The following is a 24,178-nucleotide window of genomic DNA, read 5'->3' as shown; positions in this document are numbered from 1 at the left end:
CAACAAATATTTAAAAATAGCAAATACATTCACAGAAATCAGGTTTGATTCACAGACTGTTCGTGAAAAGGGCTACATTTGTTGGATAATTTATTATCCACGAATGATTCAGCCAGTTCTTGCCACCATTCTGCTTTTCCATATGTGCTGGCCATCTTATTTTTGTAATCTAAAATAAATGTTCTCAATCTGCTATTTAAATTATTCTGTCTGAATATTGCATTCTGCTTTCCCATCTGAGCAGACACTGTTCCATCTGAATGGCAAAAGGGACAGAGGATCATAGGAGTTAGATATGGAAAAGCCCTATTAGATTGGAGTCCATTATCCTGTAAGATTAGAATATAATACCTTGACAGAGGCCATATCAGATATTAAATTGATGTAGTACTCAAGTACTCTACATTAAACACAATTATAAAGAAAGAACAGCCCTGGAATGAATTTTTCATTGGTGCAATAGGTGGACATTGCCTCTTGCACCCAGGATTGCCTAACAGGCTATCAGATAAAGTTTATGCAATTAAGTCTTCTGTAATAAAGCATTGCATGTTTTGAATTATAAGTTCACTGTCTACATGCAGCTGTACCATTTTGTGCTGTGTTCCTGTTAGATCTCACAAGGCAAGTGGGGACAGGCTGATTCAGTACTTAGAGCTGATCCAAATTCCACTGAAGTCAGTGGGAGTTTTTCCATTGACTTTCATGTGCATTGTTTCAAGCATTTCAGTGGTACGTCTTCAAGGAATTCCTAGGAGGTACTGTTGGTGACACTCTTTCCTCATAGTCAAAGCTGAATCTGTTCCTGAAACATGATAGCAGGGGGCACTGTGCAGCTAGAGGAGGTATATTTTGCTTGAGATTTAAAGCCAAGCTCCTGACTACTTATCAATGAAAAGTCTCATGGCATCCTGATCAAATTCAGAATTGGATGGATACATTCTGCTTTATTAAAATTCCTCCTGCAGTTTCCAGTGAATAAGCCATATTCTGAGCTATCGTGCAGTGCTTTGCTTCTTATTGTTTTCAATGGGCTTTGAATGAGGCCTAAAATATCTATTGCCTTTCATCCTAATAGGCAGTGAAAATTCCTGCTTGTTAAATGTGTCCCGTCCAAGATGATCCTCTGGAAAAATAGTGCTATAGAAATGTAACTATTTTATGTATACTTCTGCATCAGCATACAAACTTAGTTTATGCTACAATAATTTACTACTGAATGTGTTGCAAGATGAGTGATATATTTAGGGTATTGCTTTAAATATTTACAAGTATTTAAAATAAACAGTTGTAGAAACAAAGAAAATACATTTCATTGAGTACATCCATTTCACTTCTGCATGGTCCATTCACCACCACCAATGTGTGCACGTTTCAGAAACTGAAGTCATGTCTACAAAGTGCTGATGATTAGTGTAGATAGGGGTTTAACTAATAAAGGTACTAAATTTGTTCTTAATACATTGTCTATTTCTGGTGCTGACCGAACACTAGAAAGGATGGCTGGAACGTCTATTATGAAGGCAACCTATGTCCATCTGCCATTCCCTCTTTACATTTCAGTTTCTATCCTGCAAAATAAAGGGCTTCAGCAATACAACTCAATGGGGTCTGTCAAAATTTGGTAAGCTGAAGATTTGTCTACATCTGTCCCACTACAATACACTAACTTTTATTGGTGTCACAGATTTGGCCATTTATATTGATAACAAGAATACCCAGCATTATTATAGTGAAAATTAAGAATAGAAATGAGTTTTGGAAAGAGTATAAACTTTCTTGATTCAGGGCATAAGTCAACTTCTAACAAATGGGAGTTAGAAAGAAACTTTCCCTAAGGGCAGCTTATTCCATGACTATAGTAACAGGAATTCTACTCACCACTGCCCCCGCTTGTGGCTACATCTGGAGATTACCTCTATGCAATCTGACATCCCTTTCTGTCACTTGATTATGCCAGGGCCCCTCTTGCTCTCTAGGAGTCAAATCACTTCTTCACTAGCTTAGCCTTCTGGTCAGGTCACTATACAGTTTTCCCCTTTTGGGGTAACAAAGTCTCACCAGACCCACAGGTCAGGTGCCATTCCAGGCAGTCTTGCCAATTCAAAACTGTGCCACTCTGCCAGTGGCTGGAAGGGGAATCAAGGCCTCCCTGCTACTCCAGGTTCCAGCCCAGGGACACTACAATCAGCAGCCAAGGTCTGCACCATCTCAACCCTTGCTGTAGTTTTCCTGGGCTTCTTCCTACTCCTCTTTCTGCAGCTTTCTTCTCCACCACCCCTCTTGGTAAACTGCTTCCCTCAGGGTCAAGATCTCAAGGCTTCTATTTCCCCTAGGTTTTCACCGTCTCACTATCCTAGGCCCCAAGAGCAATTGCAAACTTCCACACTCTAGCACCCTTTGGGGGCTCACTGCCTGGCTTTATATAAGCCCTGCATACTCTTGCCCAGATGGGCTCCATCTTCAATTAGTGCATGTCAATCAAACCTAAATCGCCCCCGCAGGTGCAGCCTATGAGGCTTATTACCCCTTTCTGAGCTACCTTCGCCCCTTCAAGAATGGTGTGGGGTGCATATCCCCTCACAACTACCTACTTCAGGAGTCTTGCACCTTCCTCTGAAGTGGCTACTGTTGGTCATGAGAAGAGACATGGCCTAAATGGACCAGTGAGCTGACCCAGTATGGCAATTCCTATATTCTGTAAGCCCAAAGAAAGGCAGAGACCATCAAATTCAGTTCTCTAAACAGTTTTGTGAAGGTGGCTGTTGTTGTTTTTGTTTTTCAATAAAAAGGTAATTAATTCTATGTAACACAATTTATTGCTATGGTTATGAGCTTCTCAGCTCTGTCAGCCATTTGGAGTTCTTTTCCTTAGGGTTTGCTTCTTGGCCAAGCAAGTTTTAATCCTCTTGGATTTAGGGGGTCGGGAAAATCGCTCTTGCTCTGAGAAAGCCAGCTCTGCTGGCACCTTTTTCCATGAGGCTGACATTTCAAATCAGTTCTTTTATCAGCACATGCCTCTTGGTTGCTTTTATGATAGCCTCAAAAAATATTGCAAAGAGCTGTCTCAGTGATGATAATCTTTGCAGAACACTGACCTACTGCAAGAAGAGGAATGTTTCCAAGTGACTACAGTATATTAACAAATTAGCAGGTTGTGCATGCCCTTTACCACATTATCACCATTTCCAGTGCTATATGGCTGGGTTAGCACTTTCTTTATAAACAACCTCCTTCTCACTGTTTATTTTCCCCAAAATGAGTTTATAATTTGATCATAAAAATTTGCTCCAGGCTAAATGGTATAAACTCTCTGCCTGAAGCTAATTGTGTTACTTGAACCAAATTTCAAAATCATTGGTCTAGCTCTCAGAGTTCTAGGGGACCAGGGTTTTTATTATTTCTTGTTTGGATTTGTATTAATAAGAGAAACCACTGCCATTTTTAAAAATCCCCCACAAAAATTGGTAGCTGATTATCCTTTAATGTACAGCAATCACTTTTTATGTTGCTTGTAAAGTTGCTCAAACTATATAGATGTTTTTATTAAGTAAAGGTAGGGCAGTGCAGGTGTGGTAGTGAATACACAAGTGCTAGGCCATTCCAAGTTAACATTTTCTCCCTTTCCTCACAGTTCTGCAAAGAAATAATATCCCAGAGAGGAAAACAATTCATTATTGTAATAATAAATGCTGCATGCATTAGGAGTGAAGACCCTAGGCTTCCATTAGCACCAGTTCAAGTTCCACAATTGTGCCTTTGAAGTTACTGAATCTCAGCGGAACCAGTCATTGGATGGAGAAGATCTACTCTTGGTAATATGAGAGAGTAGTGATTCTGCAGTGGGGGATGTTTGAGCCACAGTAGTGTGATCCCAGTACCTTTCACCATGCATTCTTTTGTTTACAAACCAAGACCCCAGTTCTGGAGTGAGCTCCTTGCAGGCAGACCCCCCAAGCTCACATGGTGCCAGATCTGGAGTCACTGGATGCCATTCTGAAGTCACTTGGGTGGATGCAGATGTCTGTCTGCATGGAGCTTGGAGCAGTTTCCAAACTGCTCTTTTATGATGGTGGTTTCAGAGTAACAGCCGTGTTAGTCTGTATTCGCAAAAAGAAAAGGTGTACTTGTGGCACCTTAGAGACTAACCAATTTATTTGAGCATGAGCTTTCGTGAGCTACAGCTCACTTCATCGGATGCATACTGTGGAAACTGCAGAAGACATTATATATACACAGAGACCATGAAACAATACCTCCTTCCACCCCACTCTCCTGCTGGTAATAGCTTATCTAAAGTGATCATCAAATTGGGCCATTTCCAGCACAAATCCAGGTTTTCTCACCCTCTGCCCCCCCCCACCACACACAAACTCACTCTCCTGCTGGTAATAGCCCATCCAAAGTGACCACTCTCTTTAAAATGTGTATGATAATCAAGGTGGGCCATTTCCAGCACAAATCCAGGTTTTCTCACCCCCCCCACCCCGCTCCAAAAACCACACACACAAACTCACTCTCCTGCTGGTAATAGCTCATCCAAAGCGACCACTCTCCCTACAATGTGCATGATAATCAAGGTGGGCCATTTCCAGCACAAATCCAGGTTTTCTCATCCCCCCCCCCCCACACACAAACTCACTCTCCTGCTGCAGTTTCTCTTCTGCAGTTTCCACAGTATGCATCCGATGAAGAGAGCTGTAGCTCACGAAAGCTCATGCTCAAATAAATTGGTTAGTCTCTAAGGTGCCACAAGTACTCCTTTTCTTTTTATGATGGTGGTCACTTATATGGGGCGCTGCTTTGGTGAACCTAGGACAAGGATGGGGACTGTGCCTACACAGCGTGCTTCTTTCAGAATAGAGTATGAACAAAAGTAAAGTTCTTTACACACGCACAACCCATACAAAGCCTCATTAAATAGCGGCAGCCTATTCATTATATACCTTACATTTGGTGGTGTTGCAATCTGATCCAGCTCCAGCTCTGAAGCAGGATTTTGAATGTAATTGTTCCTAAACTACACCTGCCAGCTGAGTGTTTAATCGCAGCCTCGTAGCTCTCCAGTGATGGCAGTTCCACTACCTTCTCTGTTAACTTGTTCCATTGCCTAGCATTTCAAATAGCTATAACATTTTCCTAATACTAAACCTAAATTTCCCCTTGCTGCATCTTAAACCCATCACTTCACGTTCTGTCCTTGTTCACTAATGAGAATAATTGGCCAATGTCCTTTGCATAAAAACCTTTTACATATTTGTAGACAGTAATGCCTCCCGTCAGTCCTTTTTCCTCTAGACTGTACAGGCTCAGTTCTCTTAACCTTTCCTCAGAGGTCTTATTTATTAACTCTTTAATCATTTTTGTTGCTCTCCTCTGAACTCTCTCCAATTTCTCTGTCTGTTTTAAAATGTGGGGCCCAAAAATGATTGCAATTTCCCAAATGAGGCCTAACCAGAACTAAATAGAGCAGAATAATTATCTTGCTTGTTTAGCACATGATATTCCCATTAACAAAACCGAATGTGGCATTTGTCTTTTCTGCATGAGCACAGTGCTGTTGACTCATATGCAACTTATCATCCATTATAACCCCATGAGGTGCAGGACATTTTTAATGTAAAGCTTTTGGGAAAAGAAAAGAAAAGAAAAGAAAAGAAAAGAATCCTAGTTCCCTTATTAAAAAAAAAAAGGGTTGATGGGAGGGGCCATTTAAACTATAGACCCCCTGTCCCATGTACCTGTGGAGGGACCTTCAGTGTCATTGCATATTCAGCCTTTGGTCTCTCTCTTGCCAACCAGGACGCCCCTAAGAGCCAGAATTTGTACAATGGACAGCTTCCCTGTAATGTGGGGTGGACAACCTGATCCTAAGAAGGAGCCAGAATTTACCAATGTACATTGCCAAAGAGCCATAGTAAGACGTCAGCAGTCCCCCATCAGCTGCCCTCTGCTCCCGCTCCCAGTGCCTCCCACCCACCAGCAGCCCCGCTGATCAGTGCCTCCCGCTCCCTCCCCACATCTTCCAATTAGCTGTTTCATGGCATGCAGGAGGCTCGGGGGTGGAGTGAGGGCACTGCAGGCTCAGCGGAGGGGGCAGAAAGGGGTGGGTGGGGGCAGGGCCTGTGGCAGAGCCAGGGGTTGAGCAGTGAGCACCCCCCGGCACATTGGAAAGTTGGCACCGGTAGCTCCAGCCCTGAAGTCGGTACCTATACAAGGAACTGCATATTAACTTCCGAAGTGTCACATGTGGCTCCGGAGCCACAGGTTGGCCACCCCTGCTGTAAGGAGTTAATAGAGATCAGCACTCATCTGATATACAATACTGGATAGGACTGTGCAAACTCTGGGTGACTTAGTTAACAGGAGCTGGAAGCCTCCCTTGAATGTTTAGTGTGATTTCAACTGGAATTTAATTCACACAGGACACTGAGCTTGACAGTTTCATCCCTATTTGTCCACGTAACAAAAATGCCACACAGCTAGCTCCACCCAAGTAAAGCTCAGGATTTACACAAGAGGCGCGACAACTCAATGACACAACAGTAGAGTTACCTATGTGTAGGAAAGCTTGTATTAACCACATGATTCCTGGCTCAGGGATCCTAGTCCCTTACTTTCCAACGACATTCGTTCACCCACAGAACTTTAAGGACAGGTGTTCCAGTACACTCTGGCTGCTTTGTACCACTCCAGGGATGCAAAACAGGCATAAATCCAGTTTAGCTGGCCAGTGCACCTCAGTGAATCAGTTCCTATACGTTTAAAATAAAAAGCACATAAAATCTAAAAGAAAATAGCCTCAGTAAACCACAGTAATTTGTCTCATTTCTGATTAAAAAGCTGGTATATACATCAGTAACTTTTAAGGCTTTTTTCTAAAGCTATTCATGTTTCCAAATGCATATTATAATTAAGGTGTTGTTTTCCATCTAGTGCCATCTTTTAGACTGGATATCTACAGCAAAAACCTTTGTGCCCTCGCCAGTCTGTGTCTGTTTTTGTTTTTGTTTTAACTGAGTTCAGGTTTAGCAGTGCAAAGCTGTGCAAGTGTTCCTTTTGGCTTGTCAGTCTCAAGGTCAACCTAAAGTCAAGCTCTGATGAGATGTGAGCAGTTGTGATTGGGTCATCTATTTTCCTGAGTCTGCTGCAGCTCTTTGAGATATGTGGAGGGAGAGTAAAACAGATGAGAGAAAAAGGTTTGCAAGAAGTTGGATACCTACAACCATGATGTTACTGAGCGAAATTAATAGACTCATAGAAATTAGAGAGGGGAAAAAACCCTCACATTCAATGTCTATTCCCCCAAGCCAGTGTGGGACGTATTTGTCTTAATTCAGAAATCTGTTTTTAAGGCAGTTATTATTTTGAGCCTGTGATATGAATGACTTGCTGTGGGATCATTTCCTATGTACCCTCAAGTTTCCAGAATTACCAGTCTGTCAGGCTTTTTGACAGTGCTGCACAAGTCTTGCCTTCCAGTAGCAGTATTACAGTACAGCACCAGGGTACAACAATCTTTGAGTAAGCTTTGTCAGACAGTGCTGAGGAAGCCTAGAACTAGTAATGCCAAAGAGTTTAGGCTAAAATTCTACCTTTGATTAAATCAGTGAAATCTCCTTGAAATCCCTGAGTTCAGAGGTGTTGCATTGGTGTAATCAAGGCTAGTGTTTGGCCCACTACATTCACAAGTGTAACTGGCAGCAGAATTTAGCCGTTTGACTTTGGTTTTATAGGCCTTGGCTACACTTGCAAGTTGGAGCACATTAAATCAGCCCCGGGCGCCCTAACTCTTGAAGTGTCCACACTTTCAAGGCACGTAGAGCTCCTGGACTCCTCGGCTGGAGCTCCCCTGGTAATCCACCTCCACAAGAAGCATAAAGCTTGCTGGGCCCTGGCTGGAGTACCATGGTGCCAGTATTGACGCCCTGGTCTATTAATGCGCTCTGATCAGCCTCCATGAAGTGTCCCACAATGCCTGTTTTAGCCACTCTGGTTATCACTTTGAACTCTACTACCCTGCCCTCAGGTGACCAACTATCAGACCTGCCCTTTAAATTCTCTGGGAATTTTGAAATTCCCCTTCGTGTTTGCTCAGCCAGGTGTGGAGTGCTCTCAGCGAATCTTTCCAGGTGACCATGCCTCCACGCGCCAGGCGATCCCCAGTATGGAGCAATGGTGAGGTGCTGGATCTCATCAGTGTTTGGCGGGAGGAAGCTGTCCAGTCCCAGCTGCGCTCCAGCCGTAGGAATTACGATACTGTTGGGGACACTGGGCACTACACTAGGTAACTTGGGAGGGTGGAAGACCACGAGTGCCCTCCTGCTCTAGGCCCGGATAAACCAAGGCCCCTTTGCTCCTTGAACCCTCTGTGATCCTGCATAACTCTGAGGAAGCTAGCACACAAACAGACAGGTTTGCACACGGCTCGCCAGCCAAGGCCAGCTTCGGCCTGGGAAACAGATAGATAAGGCAGAAATGTTTAGCAAAAACCAGTAACAAATAGGACTAAATAAGGCAAGGCTTGGGCAATGCTACTGAGGAAAAACGCAACTGGCTGCTTTAGCTGATTGGCTACGGTATTGTACGGGGCAACAGGTAATTGGTTGCATAAGCTTGTGTAGTGAAATAGGCAAAGGTATAAAATGTATACTGGAATCTGCTGCACTGCGGCAGGATTTGAGACAGCTCAGTCTCCCTGCGCCCTATTTGGAGCTCCAAATAAATCTCTCTGCTTCTCCACCCCGTTGTGGTCATTGGCGCGATGCATACCGGGCAACGAACCCAGCTGTTGCTTGCCTCGGGCACTCTGTGCCGGCAACAATACCTACAGGCAGATATCAAGGGACATGATGGAAAGGGGCTATGACCAGGACACAGTGCAGTGCAGGGTTAAAGTGAAGGAGCTGCGGAATGCCTACCACAAAGTGCAGGAGGCAAACCACCGCTCCGGTGCTGCCCCCATGATGTGCCATTTCTACAAAGAGCTGGACGTGATACTGGAGGCGATCCCACCTCCACTCCGAAGAGGACCATGGACACTTCAGAGGCCATGGCAGCCCAGAGTTCAACAAGGCAGGAGAAGGAGGAAAGCGGGAGCGAGGGTGCTGAGGAGGAGGGGGATCCGGAGCCAGAATATGGCCTGGCATCCCTAGATGCATGCAGCCAGGAGCTGTTTTCAAGCCAGGAGGAAGGTAGCCAGTCGCAGCGGACGGTGCTTGTGGAAGAACAAACAGCTTAGGAGGTGCCCAGTAAGCGGCTTTTATTTTGGGAACGGAGTTGTTCGGTGCAGGCTCTTGGGGCAAGGAGGGTTGCAGAAAGAAGGGTTAGGGCTGCATGCATGCCTAGATGCAGAATAGGGCGTTGATGTGCTCTCTCACATCGCGGTAATTGGCCTCAGTAATCTCATCGAAGGTCTCATGCAGAAGCTGGGCAGTCCGCTTGTGCAAGTTCCTTGGCAGAGCTACTGTGCTTCTTGCCCAGTCAGGCTAACATGTCCGCGCCACTGTGCTGTGAGGGGCAGGGGGACCATCGCTGCACACAGTCAAGCTGCATAAGGGACAGAGCAGAAGCCGCATTGTAGTAGAAACCCTCCTTTGCTTCCCAGGTCACCCTCAGCAGCGAGATATCTTCCAGGACAAACTTATCCTGTGGAAAATGTGGGAACAGTGTTGAGTATAGTGTCCCCGTGCAGCTGTTGGCTCTCCCCCATGCACAGAACCCCAGAGGACAGTATGGCCCTGAAACAATCGTTCCCCCTTTCCCCTGTGCTTACTCACCATTTCAGGGCTCTTGTGGGTTATGTGCACTCGCTTTGGGATGGGCACTTTTTGCTATTGCGTGCACTGTGCTTGTCTTTAAGTTAGACCGAATCATTGCTCTGTCTAGTGTGAACATTGCTGCCTCTGTTAAATGTTGCATTTTGGCTTTACAGATGCAACCTTGAGATCCCAGCTGTCCTTGTTATCAACAGCCGAAAGACTGCAAAGAATCAGGAAGCACCCACGAAGAAGCAAGGAGGACCTTCTGCATGAAGTCATGCAGCAGTCCCTTACGAAAAATGAAAAAGTACAGGAGTGGCAGGAGACCAAAAGGAGGCTCTGCCAGGAGAATGTGGCTCGCCAGCAACAAACCACGGAGTGGCTCCTAAGCATTATGGAGCGCCAAGTGGACTCGATGCAGGCGCTCATAGCACTGCAGATGGAGCAGATCCGCGCCCCTCCTCCACCCCCAGCCCTCCCCCCCGGCAGCCCTTGTCCCAAAACTCTTTCCCTTTTGCCCCATGTCACCACCAACCTACTTCCCCTAACATCCGGTTTCTTATTGCCACCAGCTGCCTCCAACACCTGTAGCTTCACCACCCAGCCCTGCAAACTACGACCCTTACCTACTGCACTCAACCCCCATCACTATGCATTTTAGACAGCCTGAAGTCCAGCACTCATTGCACAGCACTCTAGACAGGAAGGCTGAATATGATAACAGGACATACGCAAATCTGTGATTGTCCCAGTCCCCACCCCACACCTTTCCCTCCTCTCACACAGCACAGATGTGTCATGCCCTTTCTGTTTCCCCAGCCATTATGTTTTTTTCAATAAATGAATTTTTTGGCTTTGCAAACATTCTTTATTGCATTAAGTAAAAGATAGCGTAGCCCAGGAAAGCAACAGGCAGTGCAAGTCAGTGCATCATACGTAGCAAACACAGATGCCTACTAGCATTGGAACCACTGCACTTCACTCCTGTGCAGGGCACCAAACATTACTGGTGGCTTTCAGCATCGAATTGCTCCCTCAAGGCATCCCTAATAGCCCTGGTCTCTGGCTGTTTGAATTCAGCCTCCAGGTGTTGAACCTCTGTGGTCCATGCCTGAGTGAAACTTTCACCCTTCCCTTCACAAATGTTATGGAGGGTACAGCATGTGGCTATAACCGTGGGGATGTTGTCAGAGGGCCACGTTCAACTTCCCATACAGGCAGCACCAGCAGCCCTTTAAATGGCCAAAAGCATACTCAACTATCATTCTGAACTGACTCAGCCTGTTGTTGAACCGCTCCTTGCTGTGGTCAAGGCTCCCTGTTTAAGGTTTCATGAGCCATGGCGTTAAAGGGTAAGCGGGGTCTCCAAGGATCACAGTGGGCATTTCAACTTCCCCTACGGTGATCTTCTGGTTTGGGAAGAAAGTCCCGGTTTCCAGCTTCCTGAACAGGCCTGTATTCTGAAAGATGTGTGTGTCATGCACCTTTCCAGACCAGCCTGCATTAATGTCCATGAAATGCCCACGGTGATCCACAAGTGCCTGGAGAACCAGTGAGAAATACCCCTTCCGATTTATGTACTTGGAGGCTAGGTGTGCTGGTGCCAGAATTGGAATATACATCCCATCTATCGCCCCTCCGCAGTTAGGGAAACCCATTTGTGCAAAGCCAGCCACAATGTCATGCACGTTGCCCAGAGTTATGGTTCTTCTGAGCAGGATGTGATTAAATGGCCCTGCACACTTGCATGAACACTATTCCAATGGTCCAAACTGATTAGCGACTAATCAGTAGCTGTCTGGAGTTGTCAGCTTGCAGATTGCAATAGCCACGCGCTTCTCCACCAGTAGGGCAGCTCTCAATCTCATGTCCTTGAGCCTCAGGGTGGGGGCGAGCTCAGCACACAGTCCCATGAAAGTGGCTTTTCTCATCCGAAAGTTCTGCAGCCACTGCTTATCATCCCAGATTTGCATGACGATGTGATCCCACCACTCAGTGCTTGTTTCCCAAGCCCAAAAGCAGCATTCCACTGTGGTGGGCATGTCCGTGAATGCCACAAGCAATCTCATGTCATATGCATTATGAATGTCGACATCATCCTCAGACTCCTCACTGTCACTTTGTAACTTAAGGAATAACTCGACTGCAATTTGCGACATGCTGGCGAGACCCATCAGTATATTCCTCACAAGTTTGGGCTCCATTCCCGCAGACCAAAAGGGAAGACAGAGCGTGCAGAATAAAAACCATTGAAAGATGGCGCCAGATGTGGATGGAAGCACAGGGATGTGAAGCGATGCATCACGGGGCATTGCGACAGGACCCAGGATACCCTCCGCCCCCCACCCCACTTCCCACAAGCCATAGCACCAGAATGGGAAGAGGTGCTCTGTGGGATAGCTGCATAATGCACCGCTCCCAATGCCACTGCAAATGCTGCAAATGTGGCCATGCCAGTGCGCTTGCAGCTGACAGTGTGAACACATGGCAGCGCTTTCCCTGCTCTGAGGGCTGGTTTAACTCCGGGAGTTCTACATCTGCAAGTGTAGCCATGCCCATAGTCTGTGGTCCAAAGGTTAGAATAGGGAACTGAGAGTCAGGTTCTAATCTCAGCCTTGACATCGACTTCCTTTGTGGCTTTAGGCAAGTCATGTAGCCTCTCTGTGCCTCATTTGTAAGATGGGGATAATAATACTTTATTTTACAGGAGTGTTATGTGGAACTCTTCATGTTTCTAAAGTATTCGCGGGGGGAGGGGGTGATCCAAAGCTTGCCCTTTAAAAGGCTCCCTTTGACTTTAATGGGATCAGAATCGGACTCTGAGATTCTCAGGAAAGCACGGGAAAAGTGCACTTCTATATGAGAACACCAAGACAATTCATTTAGCTTGAACAGCTCAGTGAAATAATTCTGCATGAAGTCCCAGTTGCAGACTTCTAGGGAGAACTCAGACTGTGAAAAACCACACCCACCTCCAAGCCTTCAAACTCAGTAAAGGGGAATTTTAGCACTGTGCCCAAATCGCTGCTTTGCTGAGTTTCTGCTTGTTGAAGCAGACTCAGGATGCTGTTAGGGTGCTGGTCATGGCTCTGTAATTCTCTGTCTGACTCCCAGCCCTGGTGCAGGTTAGAGCAGCTGTGCTAACATGTGGCACTTGCAACAGCCCCAAAGGAGCCATCTGCAGCTGAACATAGCCAGAAAGCGTTGAACTCTGCGCACTCCTCCTCACGGCCCTTCCCCACTCGATCTCCTTCCTCCTCTCTCCTGACACATCCTCTGCATCGGGGCTAGCGATACCAATCGGCGGGGCTTCCTCGTGTTGAGGAATCCCTGGCTACAGTGATGTGGCTAGTCTTTTTCCCCCTCAGACCTCCTGAGCTATGTGAAGAATTTCCCCACCCCGATTATTTACACAGCTCATGCGGAATGCAGCCAACATCGCGTACTGTTATATTTCTCCAGTTCAGTCAGTGCATCAGTATGCTACTTAATGGACCTTTAACATAATGGACAAGCATACAGAACTCTAGACCCTACAACTACTGAAACAGCAAGTAAGAGTCATCTCCTGAAGGGGCCAGGCCCAGGGGGAATTATCAGCTAAGTTAAACATAGTGATTATGTACCACATTGTTATATCACATACAGCAGATTCCGCCAAGAGCTTTTATTGCTTGGGGGCTGCCCATGTAGTACTACGAAAGGTAAAACTCCCACCGACTTCAAAATGCTTGAGCAAAGGAAAGAGAAATTACACCAATCCCAGGGCCAGTCTCTCTGCTGCCAGAAACAGAAGATTAAGCTCCAGTTTTGGTTATGGATGTCACAATATACAAGGAATTGTGTCTGACAAGCAGCTCAGCGCCTCCTGACTTTGACCTGGGGACACCTTAACTAGATCACTCTGTGCTTGACAGGGTAGGATCCCATGACATTTCCTCACTTTGGCAAAAAGCTCCATATACTCTGAGCAGAAAGCATCAAAACACATAGCAGATGTAGCTCCTTTCTGGGGGGACATAGCGGGACATCGACTGTAAATGATCCCACACTGGGAGATTCAATAGTTTAATTTCTTTGTTAGCTTTGTTATCCTCTCCAAAGTATGGGAACAAGAACTAAGGTAATAGAGCTTGATCCAGCTCCGCTGAAATTGATGGGAGACTGTAGCATGGTCTCCCAAACACATCACCAGACTCTGCCTCAGTTTCCCCACTCATGTAAATTGGAGAGCCAACTTGCTAGCCAGTGCGTCAATGACGCTCCCACCGGTGGCAATATTTCATTTCCTTTTCCAAGGAGTGCATTTATCATTCAAACACAGCTCAGCATCAATCAAGACAGGTAACCCAGGTCCTGGAACCTACTGCCCCCTAAGGTCTGTGCCTCAGAGGGCTTGGGCTTGGGTTGCTGCCAGCTACACAGCAGGTATCCCCAGCCACACCTAGCTAGTACAGTTAGAGTGACCAGACGTCCTATATTATTGGGACCATCCCGATAGTAGGGGCTTTGCCATATATATACATATGTATGTATATATATATACACACCACGCCCCCCCCCGAGGATTTTTCACACTTGCTATCTGATCACCCTAAGTACAGTGGCAACCCCCTTCCCCCATGTCATTTTCCTGACCTTAGAGCCCCCCATTCTCCCCTTTAAGAGAGTTGCTTCTCGGCCTCTTATCTTACCACTTAGAAGGCAACTGATTAGTCACAGGTTGGGGAAAAGCCCATTTTCTTTAAAAGTCCATCCCACTCTATGATCGAGACTTTCCATTCACTTCAGTAAGTGCTGGATCAAGCCTCATAGTACTTTGATGAAATGGAACTTAAACTGTCTAGGGACTGTATCCTGCTGTGATTCTGTAGTGTCTAGGGATTCCCTTTTCCCTTATTACGAAGCTTCACTTCCTCATAAAAATATACACTATGCTTTGCTAGGGAAAGTTCTGTCCATAATCCTATAATAAATAAAGTTCAAGAACCCGTCACCACTTTGCAGTGGAAATTATGGAAGAGGAGACAATAAATTGGTTTAAAACTAATGTTAAAATCATAATAATCTGGGGCTTCATGCAAAATCCGTTGAATTCAATTGAAGTATTTAAACTGACTTCAGTGGGCTTGCAACCATTCCTCTAGGAAGAAACATCCTGCAGATTAAAGGCTAGATTCTCTGATGGTGTAACTCTGAGACAATAAGCCTGTGCCAGCTGAGAATATGGCCCTAACTAGCTTTCAGTTGAAGAAAAAAAATCTATTATGCTTGTCATTAATAAATTTAGTAGAACAAAACAAACAAACAAGACAAAGCTCATTATTTTGTGGATTCTACCAGAAGCAATTAATGAGATCCTCATACTGCGAATTAACTAAGACATTCCCCAGAGCTATGCAACCATCTGCTGACTAACATCTTTACTACTGGTGCAAAACCAAGGAAGTGAGCAAGAAAGCCATGTTGTCTTTCACTGCAGTAGAAACTGGACAAATACAAACAATGTTGAGTTACAGAGTCTGAGGTTCAGATCCTACAAAGACTTATGCACATTCCTAAGTTTATTTATGTGACTCATCCCATTGACTTCAGTAGAACTACTCACGTGAGTAAAGTTAGGCATATGCTTTGGAACTCCTTGCCAGCTCTCAGGGCCTAACACTCAGCATGTTCCCACTGCTCTTCACATAACCAGAGGCATGTCTTATGTTTCAGACTCCAGTAATATCATAGTTCAAGCCTCTGGTATTGCCTAAGTCCTCCAGGAAAAGGAGAAGATCCAGGGCTTAATATTTCATATTTATATTAAAAATATCTCTGCAAAACAAGCAGAGAAAAAAGAATTAAAATCGTAGAAACCATCTTTATATATTATAAAGTCAACAAACAATTTTTTTCCCTGCCATTCTCCATCCAGATATATTTTGATCCATTCCATTATTACTACCTTTGCAGCAGGTCATGTCAAGCTCGCTATTCAGCTGCTCCCTAGCTCTTAGCTAGGCTACTTTATAAATCCTTAAAAAAATAAATAAGTAAGGCTGAGTGGGAGGGACAGCACCTCTGTCTTCTGGAGATCAACCCAGATAGCTACAAAGTTCCTCCAAAATCCTGTTATTCCAGTTAATAGCCATTTGGCACATTGATTACACCTACCATCCCAGCCCTTAAAAAATAATTTATAACAGAACTTTGAACGTTTCCTGGCTCAGTGCATTTTTTAATATACTGGATCATTTGGATCAGTGTCTTTGTTCACCTTTCAGAGTAGCAGCCGTGTTAGTCTGTATTCGCAAAAAGAAAAGGAGGACTTGTGGCACCTTAGAGACTAAACAATTTATTTGAGCATAAGCTTTCGTGAGCTACAGCTCACTTCATCAGATGCAACGTAGCTCACGAAAGCTTATGCTCAAATAAATTGGTGAGTCTGTAAGGTGCCACTAGTCCTCCTTTTCTTTTTGTTTACCTTATATTTCATGAGTAAGTAAATTGTGGGAGGTTAACCTTTTCTGTAAAAAAACAGGAATTTATGCGGGACTCTGTATAGCATGAGGGCTAGAGGAACTGAATCTCAGTTGACATAGTTAATATTTTGTCTGACTTCTCCTTGCCCTTTACTAGTTAGTGGAATGTTTTTAACATGGAAAAAATATTTTGGAAAAAAAAATGTCATAGTCTCTGCATTGTCTGTTCATAACCTGGATAGTTACTCCCCATAGCAACACTGCCTGCTCTGGCTACCATTCATGCATGGAATACATTCTTTGTAGGTGATTTATGACATTTAAAAGCCCAGGTGATGGTGTGGGCTTCGTAGATGCTCAGTGCTTAAGCGGCCTATTTGCCACATAACATCTAATCCAGATCTAGCAGGCAGCAGTGTGCCACGGCACTGCTTGAATGCTAGGATAGTCATCCAAGCGGTATGAAAGATTTCTCCAAAGACTGATGTTTGCAATTAACCGAATTACTTCAACAGGGTGTAGACAGGACAGATTTAAAATGGAACTGGTTACCTTGCCAGTGGCTGGATGATGGTACTGCTGTGCCATTTGAGAGAGAAGAAAATCTTTCTCTGTCAGTTCTCAGAGAAGAAGTTCCCGCTGTGATAGCAGATCTAGCGTGCATGCTTGATTTAATGCACTCAATTAACATTTTCTTGTAATTAACATCTGTGTCTGACGAGTCTTGTGGAAACTATAAGGCCTGGAGTGGAGGATCTAGGAATCTTGTAAGAATATAATGTCTTGAATCGATTTTTTTGTTTAATGTTTCATCACTCTGCAACCAATTGATCGTTCTTTGAATAAAATCGTAGCATAACTCTATGGCAACACTTGTGATTCATTTTCACTTAGCTAATCAAAATGTTGTTTCACAAGACCCCGATGTTCAAGATGCCTTGTAGGAAGTATTACCTTACACCAAGTTGGCTTACTCAGATGGTATGTTTCTTGTAGTACTATCAGACTAAAAGGCATGATTTATTAGGCATACCTGCCTCCACCTACTATCTGTTGTGGGGGGACAGACTTGTCTCACTGAGAAGTTTTTCAATGGGCAAGAAGTCATACTAAATATATTTCTGTTTCAGGAAATACAGCAACTCAGCAAATCTCAAATCAATAGCTTTTAGGCTGGATTTCCCCTTTGTAAATTAAACAAACGGATTAGCAGCAGGACATTTCTAGCACAGTGTGTACAGAATAGCCATTCATCTCCAGCTAGTAGGAGCCAAGAATCTAATTTCCAACTATATAATGCAGAAACTATAACTCCAAGGTTCAGAAATATGATTTTATGGTTTAAGAGGTCTTTTAGCAACTGAAAACACTTTTAAACTGTTTTGCTTCTCAGAAAAACCACAAACAAAAATACTGCGATAAGAGAGAAAATTACAACAGCTCATCCCATATAGCTGGATTTCAACTGTGTATGCCAATGGTCAGCTGATGATTATTTCTCTGAGGCATGAAAATAACTGCTCTTTATTTTGTTACTTTATCTCCCCTTACAAATTGAAAGAAGTATTGGATTTTCAGATCTGCAGTAGCAGGGCAATGATAATTAAAGCTTTGGAAGGGCTAAACAAGGAATCAAGAAGAGTCAAGGAGCAATGATAGCTACACATTATCATTTAGTACTTGGCTACTGGTCCATTTGCCAGTGGTTGGGATGAAAATTACTGCAACAGTGAGGTCTAACACAGAGGCTAATGCACCACTCAGTGCCCAGGCTTGAAGTGGGACCCAAGTGTTGCACAAGCCTCATGCTGAGCCTCTGCACAGGGGTGACTTTCACCCCAAATAAATACATATTTTTGGCTACTTTGAGTGTCTGTGCCTAGGTTTTTTCAGGGTTGAGTATTATATTTCTGTGGGGGTAAATAATAGCAGCATCAGGAAAATTGCACCATGGGCAAGATTTTGAAAGGTATTTAGGCATTGAGAGATGTAGATCAGCATCTAGTGGGATAGAAATCAATGGACTTTTGAAAATCTCACCAGGGATTTACGGCACCTAAATGCCTTTAAAAATCTGGAAAGTGCTGACTGACTACATGAGGTTCAGAGTTCCTAAAGAGCACTGAAGATGGAGGAGGTAGAGAGTTCCCTATTACCCCATTTTAAGTAGCTGTTCTGTCTAGGGAAGGGGAAGAACCATGTGGATTGCCCGAGTAGTGTCATGATCATAAACACTTGGGAACAAGAAACATGTTTGTGGAACAAAGCTGTGCTAATAAAAGTGGTACATATTGCTAGCTTCACTTTCCACATTCTTTTCAGAATTCTGGAACAACAGTCTATCACATGCCAACAGTTGGTTAAGGGGTCTGATCCAATGTCTATTTAAGCCAACAGGAGTTTTTCTATTGATTTTAATGGGCATTAGATCAGGCCCAAGGTAAGGGGTACTAATAGGCAGAACTCTTTAAAATGACCGGTAGAAATAGATAGGTCCAAAGAAACAAAATCTCCACCTATGCACAAGGGACCTAGATTCTTCTGCGTCTTTGATCATTGTAATTACAAATATCTGCATTTAAAGTTCTTGGCATACTGTGTTCTCCCAAAGACCAATACTTTAGACATCAACCAACTGCCTTTGCTTCTATTCTTTCTAAAACATTGATGGGCCTTTCAGTTAGTGATGTGTGCATAATTCCATAAGAGTGCTTCCAATAGCCACCAGACCATTGGTAAAAAGTCTTCCTAATTAAACAGAGTATGTAAGCACCTGACAGACTTTAAAATATTGACATTCTACAGCCAAAAAGGGGTGTGGTGGAGGTGGACAAAACCCCACTGGAGTGTTTAAAACATCTAGGCCATTTTCAGTAAGGATTTCTACTTCAAGAGACATGCTAATATAGCCTTGGACTAATGTACGTAGCTGAAGCTTTACTAGGATGAATTTTATCCTTTCAGGCACACATGCTACAGCCCTTTCTTGTTCTGAATCCATATGATTCTAGGCTGAATAATGAAACCTTTTCAAAAGATTTATGCAGCGGCATTTCAAGAGATACCTATGCAATTTCAGCCAGTACCTTCTTTCTCCAGACCCTCCTCAGTCTAAAACTTTTAGGAAAGATCCATAACTGAAAATTTCTTCATCACCAAATGCTGGAATTGCTGATGTGCTGGTGAAAAAAAAGGATCCTATGCTGCTTTTGTTCTGGTACAAGCTGGCTAGCAGAAATTGGGGTTAACTGACCTTTAGAGTGGATACTCAGGATAGAAGTAAAGCTATAAACATACAATGCAAGTTATTTGAAATCATATTGTATTAATTGACGTTCATTGTGCATCTTTCTGTTGTTTATTGCTGGTTACTGATGTGAAGTTTGTTGATATTATAGGTAGGGCAAACATCTGTTTCATATAAATAGGATTTTCAGTTGAATAGGTTTTAATTAGATGAACCCCCTCTACTTGCTTTTGAAATTATGAGGTACAGTAACTCTGTTATATCTAGAATCTTATATTGTTGAATCATATCTCTTGTAAATTTGTTTGCTTTTTTGGCAAATATCATCGAAATTCGGTGCCAATTCCTCAACAATAAATGAATTCTCCAGCATATGGTATTAAAATATGGTGCTGCAGAGACCAACCTAACTTGGAGGATCTGGGCCTGAGTCAACACCGATCCCATAGGTGGGCTGTCTGACTGACAGGTCAGGATGCAAAAAGCACAGGTTCTTTCCACTGGTAGACAGTCAACCCGCTTCCTCGCTAACCACCCTACTACCTACTAATGCAGATTCTCCTTCTAATGTTTTTTGACATCATGTAATGGTTTTTGTCTCCTTGCATGAATATACCCTGTAGGTAGCAGTTCTACATCCAAAATATAATTTCTGTCATAGACTCAGACAGAGAGGATCAACTTTACTGATGATATGGTTAGTTTCTGGAAAGAAATGCACCACATTTAACAGTAGCAATTCTCCTAACATCTAATTGCCTGTATATCTAGTTACGTGTAATTGTAAGACTATCTGTACTAATTCCATCTTGTGACTCCCAATAGTATTACACACCATGGGGATCGTCTGTAAAAACACAGATGGAACCAAACACAGAAATAAAAAAATCAGAGAACTGGACTGCGTTAGGGAAGTAAAAACCAGTGTCTTTCCAGTTTGGTATCAGCTGAAGGGAGGTGTCATAAATATAAAGGGAAGGGTAAACCCCTTTGAAATCCCTCCTGGCCAGGGGAAAGCTCCTCTCACCTGTAAAGGGTTAAGAAGCTAAAGGTAACCTCGCTGGCACCTGACCAAAATGGCCAATGAGGAGACAAGATACTTTCAAAAGCTGGGAGGAGGGAGAGAAACAAAGGGTCTGTGGGTCTGTCTATATGCTGGTCTTTGTCGGGGGTAGACCAGGAATGGAGTCTTAGAACTTTTAGTAAGTAATCTAGCTAGGTATGTGTTAGATTATGATTTCTTTAAATGGCTGAGAAAAGAATTGTGCTGAATAGAATAACTATTTCTGTCTGTGCATCTTTTTTGTAACTTAAGGTTTTGCCTAGAGGGGTTCTCTATGTTTTTGAATCTAATTACCCTGTAAGATATCTACCATCCTGATTTTACAGGGGGGATTTCTTTATTTCTATTTACTTCTATTTTTTATTAAAAGTCTTCTTGTAAAAAACTGAATGCTTTTTCATTGTTCTCAGATCCAAGGGTTTGGGTCTGTGGTCACCTATGCAAATTGGTGAGGCTTTTTATCCAACATTTCCCAGGAAAGGGGGGGTGCAAGTGTTGGGAAGATTGTTCATTGTTCTTAAGATCCAAGGGTCTGGGTCTGTAGTCACCTAGGCAAATTGGTGAGGCTTTTTACCAAACCTTGTCCAGGAAGTGGGGTGCAGGGTTTTGGGAAGTATTTTGGGGGGAAAGATGCGTCCAAACAGCTCTTCCCCAGTAACCAGTATTAGTTTGGTGGTGGTAGCGGCCAGTCCAAGGACAACGGGTGGAATATTTTGTACCTTGGGGAAGTTTTGACCTAAGCTGGTAAAGATAAGCTTAGGAGGTTTTTTCATGCAGGTCCCCACATCTGTACCCTAGAGTTCAGAGTGGGGGAGGAACCTTGACAGGAGGCAACAAAGGGACAGACATTTGCTAGTTCACAGATCTAATCACAATGGCTTTCCATCCATAATCAGTGAAAAAGACATAAACCCTTCATAAAATGACAGATCATATGTTTTAGTTCATTACAATTGAGCAAAGTCAGTACTGTTACTGTTTAGCAAAAGAAAATACTAAGGAGTTGGCTAAATGTCGTGTAGCCATGTTTGTACTGCTAACGTACGGTAGCACTTTCATCAGTCACACTAATAGTCTAGCTTCTTCAGAAAGCTTGTTGACATTTAATACTAAAATAATAAATAATAAATTCAATTTTCATTAATACAGCAAGCCAAGTGGGTATTTACTGTAGCAGGCTATCCTGATATTGTTCATTTTACTAAATATATCTGCTCTAGGAAACACGCTCGTGATTAACCTCCAAAACAGGGGAAGCATTAGAGACAACTCAGGATATGGTAAGGTGGTGTGTTGGAGAGATTTGTATGAAGGAACGTGAGTCCTTTGGTTTGACTTTTTTTCATTTTGCTAGAAAGCTGATTTTCCTGTCCTGCCCTGAGTAACTTTGAGTTGCCCTCCCATTTACACATGTGCTCTGTAAAGTACAATGTTAGTGGAGAAGATATTTAAAAAGCTCTCTGCATTTAAGATGGTGTTTGGAGCCAGTATGGGACTGTTCTCATGTGATATGGCAGACAATGCAGAGAGGGTTGAAGCACAATGTTCTGTTGAGCACCATACTTGAAGAGTACCATGTTTATGCTTTCAAAAGCTTGGGTGCCTGATGTTCAGAGAGTCTGCTGAGAACTCACAAGTGCAGCTGAAGTCTGTGGGAGCTACACATATACTCAGCACTTCTGAGGCCAGGCCAGCAGCATCTAAAAATGATAACTCGAAACCTGAGCAAGAAGAGTAGAGAGAGTTTTTGAAAATTTGTCCCTAACTGGTTTGTTGAAAGTTACGAAGCAAGTCCAGGACAGAGCTGTGAATAGAACTCAGCTTCTGGCTCTCAGTCTGGTGTCCTAGCCCTACATCCCAGGAGCTCCTCAGTGTAGCAACTACCTCTCTCTCTTTCTGAGTTTTCCCAGCACCCAGAAAAGGTGCTTATTTGAAGCATGGGCACAAGGCATGCTCCAAAATCCACTTAAGTCAATAATTATAGCTGCACAATACACAAATATTGTTTACATTTCAGTCCCCAAGTCTGACTACAATACCACAGCAACCTGTTTGGAACCCTTCCCCCCCCCCTTTTTTTTAAAATGAATACACATTACTAAAGGAAACCTCAGCTTGCTCTTTATGTCAACTTTGCCCCATTCTGGAACATCACTGAAAGCCAATCATTTATATTACATCTCATAAAAAAGAGAGGGAATTGATGAATTACAAACTCTCCTCTATCTTGTACCTTGTGTAGTCACCTGGGCAAAGTCAGAAGAAAATGCTCCTAGATCAGAATTCTGCAGTCACCTACACTGCCTACAGTGGTTTACACCCACTTTGTACACGGCTAATTGAATGTGCCCGGAACCAAGCATTGGCAAATCAGGCCCATTGAGTTTCAAGAGATTTATAACAAAAGGAGAAGTCAGGGAGCAGATTCCAAGGTCGTGCAGGCCAATCTCTGTGGGTTTTTAGGGCCTCTATGTGACACGTTGGTTCCTTCTATGGTGCTGTGTGGCCACTGGCCAGCCTTCACCTAAGAAGCACAGCTCCCATAGAAGTCCTGTTTCTGTTGACTCCTCTGACTGTGAAATACTTCTCTCCCCGTTTGATCGGAGGAAAGTGATGAGCAGAAGGCAATGCTGCTAAAAGTAACACTGACTTCTGCATTGGTATCATCCATGACTCTGCACTGTGAAATCCAGGGCCTCTTCAACTATTTCTACTTTGTTTTGCTCCTTCCCACACACCCTGCAATGAAGGGAAATGTAGAGCTCCCCATTTTGTCTGACTAGGACCGAGGATCCTACACTCCCTCAATTATGAGGCACAGAGGCGTCAATAAGTGAAATAGAGCATAAAACGGCCCCGAAGGAGTGAAAGGGAGGGCCTCCACAGCATGCTCCCCTCCCCCGACCTTCCTGGCAGCCTTTGGAACCTCCTCAAGTTGACAGAAGTCTTTTCTTAAAATTTCTCACCATTGCTACCACTGGGGCAGCTCATTTTTTACCTAGGCCATATTTAGACAAGACAACATTGAAGCCAATAGGCGATTGCTTGAGTAAGGACTCCAGGTTTAATCCATGCTCAGGGCAATTAACAGAATTGCTGTGAGGTGCAAGAAGGCTGTACATGCGTGTTGCCCGTAACCTGATTTTTTTAAGCTTTGTGGTGTACAATTTCCTCATCATTTTTCTCAGAATTGCTTGAGCGAGCGGAAATTTCTCAATGTGAGATGTAATCATTTAGCCTTCACAGGAAGTTGCAAATGGCTTAAATAAATTTAGTTACTTTGACACATTTTCCAGCACACACAACGATTTGGGCAGATACTGACTGTGTTTCTAACTGGTTTGGGACACAAACAGCTAAACACACAGTTCACATCCACACTTTTAATGAGTGGCTAATAGTCAGTCTGTCAATTATAACTGTCCACCCCCCTTGCCATCAACTGAATCTGGTGCATGGGTTGGTTCCTGTAAAAAAACGGGCAGGTGGATATTTTGCTAAACACACAGCCACACCTAACTGTGTCACTGTAACTGATTAAACGAGTCCTCTCTCTTCCTATAAATCCATACAATTAGATATCCCACAGAACATGTGTGTCACTCTATATGCCTGCCTTTGTGGACTCTAATCACTCACG

Source organism: Lepidochelys kempii, chromosome 1 (assembly GCF_965140285.1).
Source record: "Lepidochelys kempii isolate rLepKem1 chromosome 1, rLepKem1.hap1, whole genome shotgun sequence".
NCBI lineage: Eukaryota > Metazoa > Chordata > Testudines > Cheloniidae > Lepidochelys > Lepidochelys kempii.
The sequence above is the reverse complement of the archived record's forward strand: the minus strand, read 5'-3'. Positions refer to the sequence as shown.